Below are 10,296 nucleotides of genomic sequence, written 5' to 3'. Positions count from 1 at the left end.
TGTGCTAAATGTTGCTTTTACTACTTTGATATTATCTGAACTGTATATAAACTGCTACGAAACCCCTTTCTTCTCTCTCCCGAGGAGTGCACGCTAGTCGTGACTTCTTTCTGTTAGTGTCATATCCCAAATAAAATGAGGTTCTGACAAGTTGCAAAGCTGGATGATCTTTTGGTTATCGGTATGCAGCCCCCCCCCCCCCCGGCTCGAGTTGTCCGCTCAGGTAAACCAGGTCTAGAATAAATAAACCCAGGTTTTTAAAACCTAGTATAACAATACCTCATGTCGGACCCCTAGTAGGAACGTTTGTTTGCATCATGTGCATTTTGACTTTAGAGACTCAACACAGGGGTTGGGTCTGTCTAGGATAGGTGTACCTGAAATGAAAAGACCATCCTGATGCATCTTACTTGCTACTTGTGCATTTATTTGCTTCGGAGTCGCATGCTGACCGACTTTTGAATAATAGGAGAAAGTTGAAAAAAAAAGAGAGAACAACAGTGTGAGGGCTAAGTAAGATAATCACATGTTTTGAAAAAACCAATGTCCAAATGGTACTGAAACTTTGTCGAAAGTTTGAAAAAAAATTATTTTATTTTGAAAAAAAGAAGCAAAAGTTGGTTTTGTTTTAAAATTGCCCGAACTATGCTAGTTTGATTCTCACAGGGTCTGGGATACGTAGACAACCCTCACGCGTCCAACTTCCCTTTTTGCAAAAATAGCCCAAAAGAACAAAAAATTTACTTTTATTTGAAAATAATTAGGAGGATGTCATTCTTGTCAAAAATAGCCAAATGTCCCTAAAAGGGTGCCGGAAGGCTTCTTTTGCAAAAACAACCGCATGTGGTCATTTTTCAAGGTTTTCGCCAGTTAGCCAACACAGCCTTAAAATCTTCTTCTTCGAGGTGCTGAAAGGCCGTATTTGCAAAATTGGATATTATTTTGAAAAAAAAGAGAAAAAAGTGTCAACTTTGTCTTTGGTCAAATGAGTCTTGAACTTTGCTTAATCACCTTAATAAATGTGCATAATGAGCACGAGTCCGAGTTTGCCGATAACAGTCAGGAACAAGATCCCTTTGGAGTTGCATATGTGGTGGGAGGATCTGGGAAAATCGGAGCAAGATAAGGTCAATCTACATTTGGGAGGTCTCACTGGGTTGTTAAAATTCAGACCTAGAGGAGATATCATAAAGGCTTTGGTTACGTTTTGGGACCTAACCCATAATGTATTTCACTTCTCGGATTTTGATAACAGGTTATATGGGAAGTACTGAAGGGCTGAGGCATAAGTATCTGATCGCTCAAAGAGCCGTTAACTCTCACAAATTCATGGATTTGCTAACGATAAGCAAGGGAGTCTCGTACTCCGAGTTGGAGGGTGGTTTTTCCACTCTACATTTTATATACCAGAGGTACGGGCATGTAGGAGGGTTCAACGATCCGGAAAGCGAGGTTTATAGCAAAGGGAACCGAACAAAATGGGATGAGCATAGGCATTTCGCCTTCATGGTAGCTTTCCTAGGCCTTGTGGTGTTTCCCCAAAAAGGCGGGAATATCGATTTGCGGGTGGCTGGAGTTATCAAGGTCCTGATTACCAACGCCAAGAGCACTCTTGCCCCTATGATAGTGTCTGAGATATACTGAGCTCTCACAGCTTGTAAAGTTGGGGCGGATTTCTTTGAGGGATGCAATTTGCTATTACAGATGTGGATAATCGAGCACTTGTGTCATCGCCCTCAGTATATGAGTTACGGATCCATAGAGAAAAGTTGCATTGAAGAGTTTGACACAAAGATTTCAGGGTTCAAGCTGCCATAGGGGTTTGAAGATTGGGTATCCCGCTCCATCACTGTAGGACAAATAGAATGGACACTAGGTTGGCTTCCTGTTGAAGAAATTGTGTATATGCCCGCCACTGGTCCTTACTTCCTCCAAATGGGTCTGCGAGGTATTCAGCCCTACGCTCCTTACCGGGTGATGAGATAGTTGGGAAGGCGTCAGGTAATGCACCCAGATGAAGATCTTAGTGTTTATGCGGTCAAGGTTAGTTCCGACGGCCAATTTCATGAAGAAACAGTTCGTTCTATTTGGACCAAATGCTAGTATTTGATAGTGAACACTCGAGTGCGTGACCTATCTAGAGGCGAAGTCTCACCCGCCTATCTTGTCTGGTATAGAAAGAAGAACACTACAAGGGCCGAACCAGAAAGACCAGCCAAAAGGCCTCACATTCAGGAATTCTTTGAGGCGTCGCAAGAACAGTGGGCTTGGTTGGCCACGGAGAATGAGTACAGGGCCACAATAGGAAAGTTGGAGAAACAAGTCAAAGAACTTCAATTCAAGAATAGCTTATAAGCCGCGGCGGATGAAGGTGAAAAGAAAAAGCTAGCCAAAGAATACGAGGCCCTTCGAGCCCAAATTCAGAAAATGAAAGTAGCGGCAGAAAACCACGACCGAAGTACCAAAGATGAAAAATTTATAGGTAGCCTGAGGCAGAAAGTAAGTGACTTTAGTTTTGATTTGAACAAAGCAGAAAGTGAACTAGCCAGGATTCGAAAGCAATTTCCTAAAAAAGCGAATGAACGAGCACGCCTGGTTAAGCAGTTGAAAGAAAAGTACGACAATGAGGTCGCAGGATTAAAGAAAAGGGTCATCACCATGGAAAACAAAATGATCAACTAGGCGAAATATTTCAAGGTTGAAAGGGAACATTGTTATACAACATTGACACAATTAGAAATAGATTTGCAACAACTTCAGGAGTAGAATCATGTAGCCAAGCAAACTTTGGAAGCTAGAGCCCAACAGATCGGGCATTTGTTGCAAGAAAAAGGAGTCATAAGAGAAAGAATTAGAACCATAGCCAATTACATTGTTGTGAAGTGTCAAGCCTGTGAGGATATGACTCACATCACCTTCTTCGCGGCAGTGAAGATATTTGTTAAACAGATAATGAGTGACTTGGATAGACTTCAAAGGGACCTTGTATATAGGCCCGCAGCGAGACCTAATGATGTACCGCGAGCACTAGGAGCATTAATGTATTCATGATTTTTCATTTGAGTTTGTATTTCATTTTCTGTTAAAGTCTGTCGGTTGTTTTGAGTCTGTATTTTCTTTCTGCTGGAGTCTGTCAGTTGTTTTCGAGTCTGTATTTTCTTTTGTGGGAGTATGATAGTCTATATTTGGAGTAGTTATTTCGTCCTTTCATCAGACTCTATTAGTTTCTTTTGGAGTCTGTTGGTTTTGAGTCTTTATAATCAAAGCATTTGCTTTTTATGAAAATTGAAAATCCTAAAATGTTTTATTATTTACTTTCACACTTATCTCCCAGAACTACGCTCGGTCTGATTCATGCGGGGTCATGATACGTAGGCAATCTCTATAGAATTCAACCATAACAAAAAGAAAAGAAAAAGAAAGAAAAGGAGAGAGGAAAAACAAGAGAGAAAAAAAAGAAAAGAGAGAAAAATAAGAAAACCAAGAAAAAGAAACAATGGCAAAACAAGAGGGAAATGAGATGATAAAAACAAGGAAAAAGCAAAGGCCAGAATGAAAAGAGAGAAAAGGGGGAAAAAGAGAAATTGCAAATGGAAATAAGGAAAAGTCGGGATGATGCAAGCACCCGATCAAATGCATAATAGAAATAGTTAATTGCTTAGGTGCATTCATTCACCAAAATGTGTGGTTACTAATCTGTTAAAGCCCTAATCGCTAACAAGGTTGTTGTTGATATACTGTTGGCAGATGGTTAGTTGATTGGCATTCTGGCAACTCACCCCTACAACATCCGATCAAAAGACAAGCTGAATATGGCCAACTAAGAACCGAAGGAAAGTATTGTTAATCCGTCAAAAGAGGTGGAAGAATTGGATGTTAATGTAATGAAGGAATAGATGTATAAGTTAAAGCAACAAATGGCTGAAATGTACCAGGCCTGGGCAAAGGGGCATCCACCACCGGTCTATCCCGCCAACCCTGCTTATATCCCAACATTGCCTCAACCTCAGCAACCTCCCACTGTGAACTCGTCTCCGGCCTTTCCTCTCTACCAACAGTGCTTTGGCACCACTTCCCATACATCACAAGCTCCACCACACAAACAAGTCCCATACCCTCCTCCACCAGCCACGCCCGTCTTTGTGGCACCTCCACCTACTGCATTACACCGATATTCTAGTGAACCTATGTTCAGACTCACGACAACCAGTATTATCCCCCTGAACCCACCTTCAAAGTTCCAAAACCATATTCTTACACCCCTCATCTTGATATCCAGACAGAGACCGAGAAACCACCCAAAAATCCCGAACATGAGGAGATGATCAGAAAGGTCAAAAGCTTGGAACAATCATTTAGAGATATGAGGAGGTTGGGAGGTCAAGTAAGCGTGGCCTATAAGGATTTATGTCTATTCCCAGATGTTCAGTTACCAGCAGGGTTCAAGATGCCTAAGTTTGATCTGTACGACGATCATGGTGACCCAGTAGCACACTTAAGAGGATTTTGTAGTAGTATGAGAGGGGCGGGCGGAAGAGATGAACTATTGATGGCATATTTCAGCCAAAGTCTGAGCGGATCGGCATTGGAATGGTATACCAGACAAGACCACAATAGGTGGTACACATGGGATGATTTGACCCAAGCCTTCGCCTGTTATTTTTAGTACAATCTTGAAAAATATCCCAGACCGTCTGTCATTGACGAAGATTGAGAAAAATCCTGGTGAGAGTTTCAGGGAATATGGATTCCGTTGGAGGGAGCAAGCAGTGAGGGTTGACCCTCTGATGAAAGAAAGAGAGATGGTTGATTATTTCTTGCAGGCCTTGGAGCCCACTTATTTTGGTCATTTGGTGTCAGCAGTGGGCAAGTCCTTTAATGAGGTTGTAAAAATGGGAGGCATGGTAGAAGAGGGACTCAAGTCTAATAAAATTATGAGCTACTCAGCAATTAAAGCAACCACCCAGGTCCTCCAAAACGGTACTGGGGGTGTACTCGGGAAGAAGAAGAAAGAAGATGTTGCGATAATTGAGTCAGGAGCTTGGGTCGTATCCACGGGCCCTTCACATTACTACAACCAGCTTCGACCCTATCACCAAACTTACCACCACACTCCATATAGCCCACCACGACACTACTACCCACCGCTAGATCCCCATTTTTCTGTCTATCATGCGCAAACATACACTCAACCTCCCGCCCACGCATAATGGCGTGCGTCAGTCCCACAAAATACATACCCAGCTCTACAAAATGCCTATCCACCCCCAAGAACCTACCGAAATCCACCTGGAACAGGTTTTCGGCCCAATTAGGCCACCAAGAATGAGAGGTTGCAGAAGAAGAAGACTTTCACTCCATTGGGAGAATCCTATACCAGTTTGTTCAGCAGGTTGAGACAATTTTTTGTGCTGAGTCCGATTGAACCAAAATTGCCAAATCCTCCACCGAGGAATCTTGATCACTCCGTGAGTTGCGAATATTGTTCTGGTGCCCCGGGGCACGACACAGAGAAGTACTGCCAATTAAAAACAGCTATTCAAGAGCTCATTGATACTAATCGAATTGAGATCTAAGCTCCGGAGACACCTAATATCAATCAGAACTCATTGCCAGCTCATCAAGAGACGAATATGATTGAGATAGTGCATAAGGAAGGGGAGCCTAAGAAGCCTTCGCAAACTGTCATGATGATTCGGTCCAGTGATGCCAGGCCGTTTGAAAAGTTAACAAGTGAGAAGTCCACGATCAAGTTGAATGGGGCAAATAGTGAACCATCTGTGGTGGTCAAGAAGTGGTCCTCAAGTGACGTCGTAGGGAAACATGAAAGAGCGAAAGTGGTTGTGCCGGGAGTGGCAAACAAGCCTGTTGTAATTGTGGAAGGTGCCCTCATAGACCCGGTCATCATCAAGCTGGTAACTCAATTAACAATAGTCAACAGCAGGGCGGTCCTGTGGAATTATGAACGAGTGACAGTGACTTACAAGGGGAAATAAATTCAGGAAGAAGTATGTGAGACCCATGGTTTGACTCGATCAGGAAGATGCTTTTCCCCCGAAGAGTTGATAAAAGTTAAAAGTGCCAAAGACAACCCGGTATTAGCGAAGAAAGTTGTGACTGAGGAAGATGCAGAGGAGTTCTTGAGAAAGATGAAAGCGCAGGATTATTCCATTGTGGAGCAGTTGAGGAAGACACCGGCTCGGATTTCATTATTGTCATTATTGATCCATTCATACGAGCACCGTCGGGCTTTGATGAAGATCCTGAATGAGGCCCATGTTCCTGACAAAATCTCAGTAAACCACTTAGAAAAGATAGCTAACAAGATATTTGAGGCGAACAGAGTCACTTTTTCTGATGATGAGTTGCCCATGGAGGGTGCCGAGCACAATAGAGCCCTCTATCTGACAGTGAAATACGAAGACTCCGTGGTTACTCGGGTGCTGGTTGACAATGGTTCCAGCGCAAACATTTGCCCTCTCTCCACTATGAACAAGTTGAAGGTGGATGATGAAAGAATTCACAAGAACAGTATCTGCGTTTGGGGATTCGACGGTGGAGGGAAAGATTCAGTAGGGGACATAGTGCTTGAGCTTACAATAGGGCCATTTGAATTTACCATGGAGTTCTAGGTGCTCAATGTGGCTGTTTCTTACAATCTGCTGTTAGGTCGACCCTGGATTCATGTTGCCAAAGCGGTCCCGTCTACTTTGCATCAAATGGTCAAGTTTGAATGGGATAGATAGGAAATCGTCGTGCACGGCGAATATCCTTTGTGTGTTCCCAGCGATGCCATTTTTCCGTTCATAGAGTTTGAGGATGACAAGGGGCCATGGGTTTATCAGGTTTTTGACACGGTATTGGTAGAGAAAATTCCAGAAGGGAAGTGTGTTCCAACCCCGAGGGTAGCTGCCGCATCAGTCATGGTAGCTACCGAAATGTTGAAAAATGGTTTTGTACCGGGCAAGGGTTTGGGTGCATCTCTACAAGGTATCGTACAGCTGGTTTCTCTTTCTAAAAACTTGGATACATTTGGTCTGGGGTTCAAGCCCACAGTCACAAATGTAAGAAGAGCCAGAAAAATGAAACAGAAGGCATGGGCCCTTCCAAAGCCGGTCTTGCGTGTTTCCAGATCATTTGTCAGGCCTGGTACCAGAAAACGCCCAGTGGCAACAGTTCCCAGTTCAGTTGTTGATATAGATAGAGATTTGATTGAAAAGTTCGAGAGGTTATTCGCCGATGTGAATATGTTGGAAGCTGGAGAGGGCTCGAGTAAAGCGGATGTGCAGTTTGTTAGGCCCAGTGCAAAGATTAACAATTGGGAAGCTATTCTCCCACCAGGAAGGAGTTTTGGTAGTTTGCTTTGATTTTCTTTCAGTTTATCTGGATTACTCTAGGGTTGTAATTCAGATTCTATATTTCGTCCGTTTGGATGTATAAACCTTGTTATCTTTTAATTTCAATGAAATGCAATTTCCCTTTTTCTTCCTTCGTGATAGTTTTATTTTTGTTTTTCTTTTTTTCCTTGTACAGTTCTTTTTATGCTGGCTTCTATGATATGATATGCATGAGGAATCTTCGGCCTAGTATTAAAAGCCAATCTAATTCTGAAATAGTAATTCAAGAAATAGAGTGTGACGGTGAATCAGAATATGACGAGGATGAAGCCTTTGAAGAGATTAGTAAAGAATTAAGCCATTTTGAAGAAAAACCCAAGCCTAACCTGAGTGATACAGAAGCAATCAATTTAGGGGACCAAGATAATGTCCGTGAAACTAAAATAAGTGTCCATCTTGAACCACAACTCAGAGAGGAGATAATTAAAGCAATGTTCGAGTATAAAGATGTCTTTGCATGGTCCTATGACGACATGCCGGGTCTAAGAACTGACTTGGTTGTTCACAAATTGACCACTGACCCGGCATTTCCCCCTGTCAAGCAGAAGCTGAGGAAATTTAAAACTGATATGAGTGTGAAGATTAAGGAAGAGGTCACCAAATAGTTTGAGGCCAAGGTCATTCGGGTCACCCGGTATCCCACCTGGTTAGCCAATGTTGTGCCTGTGCCGAAGAAGGATGGCAAGACTAGGGTGTGTGTTGATTATCGAGATCTCAACAAGGCGAGTCCCCAGGATAACTTCCTAGTGCCGAACACTCATATATTAATCGATAATTGTGCCAAACATGAGATTGGTTATTTTGTGGATTGTTATGCGGGCTACCACCAAATCTTAATGGATGAGGAGGATGCAGAAAAGACAGCATTCATCACGCCATGGGGAACGTACTGCTATCAGGTCATGCCATTTGGTTTGAAAAATACTGGGTCAACCTACATGAGGGCAATGACGACCATATTCCACGACATGATACACAGGGAGATCGAGGTTTATGTGGATGATGTGATTGTAAAGTCTAGAAAGCAGTCTGACCATGTCAGAGATCTGAGGAAGTTCTTCCAAAGGCTTCGCATGTACAATCTCAAGCTCAATCTTGCAAAATGCGTGTTCAGTGTTCCGTCTAGAAAGTTGTTGGGATTCATAGTCAGCCGCCGAGGTATTGAATTAGACCCGTCAAAGATCAAAGCTATCCAGGAATTGTCACCCCCAAAGAACAAGACTGAGGTGATGAGTCTATTGGGGAGATTGAATTACATCAACAGGTTTATTGCTCAGCTCACAACAACTTGTGAGCCCATCTTCAAACTGTTAAAGAAATATGTTGCGGTCAAGTGGACAAATGAATGTCAAGAAGCATTTGATGAGATAAAGGGGTACTTGTCAAACTCACTTGTGTTGGTCCCACCAGAACTAGGGAGACCTTTGATTCTATATTTGACGGTCTTGGACAATTCATTTGGATGTGTGTTGGGACAGCATGACATCACTGGTAGGAAGTAGCAGGCCATATATTATCTCAGCAAGAAGTTCATATCTTACGAGGTTAAGTACACACATTTTGAGAGGACGTGTTGCGCCTTAACTTGGGTAGCCCAGAAGCTGAAACATTATTTGTCATCTTATACTACTTACCTCATCTCTCGCTTGGATCCGTTGAAGTATATCTTCTAGAAGCATATTCCCACAGGAAGGCTCACAATGTGGCAGATCTTGCTCACAAAATTTGACATTGTCTACGCGACTCGGACTGCGATAAAAGCACAAGCGTTGGCTGACCCTTTGGCTGAGAATCCTGTGGATAAAGAATACGAACCTTTGAAAACTTATTTCCCTGACGAAGAGGTAATGCACATTGATGAGTTGGAATAGATTGGAAAGCCAGGATGGAAACTTTTCTTTGATGGGGCTGCTAACATGAAAGGCGTTGGGATTGGAGCGGTACTTGTTTCTGAAACAGGGCATCACTACCATGTTACGGCTCAGCTTCGGTTCTACTATACTAACAACATGGCTGAGCACGAGGCATGCATTTTGGGTTTGAGGATGGTTGTGGATATGGGTGTCCAGGAGGTCTTGGTCTTGGGTGACTCGGACCTTCTGGTGCACCAGATTCAGGGAGAATGGGAAACACGAGATTTAAAACTCATACCGTACCGATAGTGCTTGTAAGATCTTTGTCAACGGTTCCAATCAATAGAGTTCAGGCATATTCCAAGGATTCACAATGAGGCCGCCGATGCTTTAGCTACTCTGGCGACAATGATGCACCATCCCGATAAGGCTTATATGGATCATTTGCAGATTCAGATCCACGATCAGCATGCTTACTGTAATGTGGTGGAAGTAGAGCTCGATGGGGAACCTTGGTTTCACGATATCAAGGAATATATCAAGATGGGGGTGTATCCAGTACAAGCCACAAGAGATCAAAAGAGAACAATTAGGCGGTTGGCAAGTAGTTTATTCTTCAGCGGAGGGGTTCTGTACAAAAGGACTCCAGACCTTGGGCTACTGAGATGCATAAATGCTAGGCAGGCTACATATATTATGGCGAAAGTACATTCTGGAGTCTGTGGACCGCACATGAGTGGGTACGTGTTGGCAAAAAAGGTTCTTCGAGCAAGTTATTATTGGCTCACTATGGTGCAAGATTATATCAGTTTCGTGCGTAAATGTCATTTGTGCCAAGTGCATGGAGACCTAATTCATTCTCCCCCATCTGAATTACACACGATGTCTGCACTGTGGCCTTTTGTTGCATGGGGCATGGATGTCATTGGGCCAATTGAGCCATCAGCATCAAATGGGCATAGGTTCATTTGGTGGCCATAGACTACTTCACCAAGTGGGTAGAGGCTAAAACATTCAAGTCGGTAACCAAGAAGGCGGTGGTTGAT

This window comes from Nicotiana sylvestris, chromosome 9 (assembly GCF_000393655.2).
Source record: "Nicotiana sylvestris chromosome 9, ASM39365v2, whole genome shotgun sequence".
NCBI lineage: Eukaryota > Viridiplantae > Streptophyta > Magnoliopsida > Solanales > Solanaceae > Nicotiana > Nicotiana sylvestris.
This window is presented reverse-complemented; position numbering follows the sequence as displayed.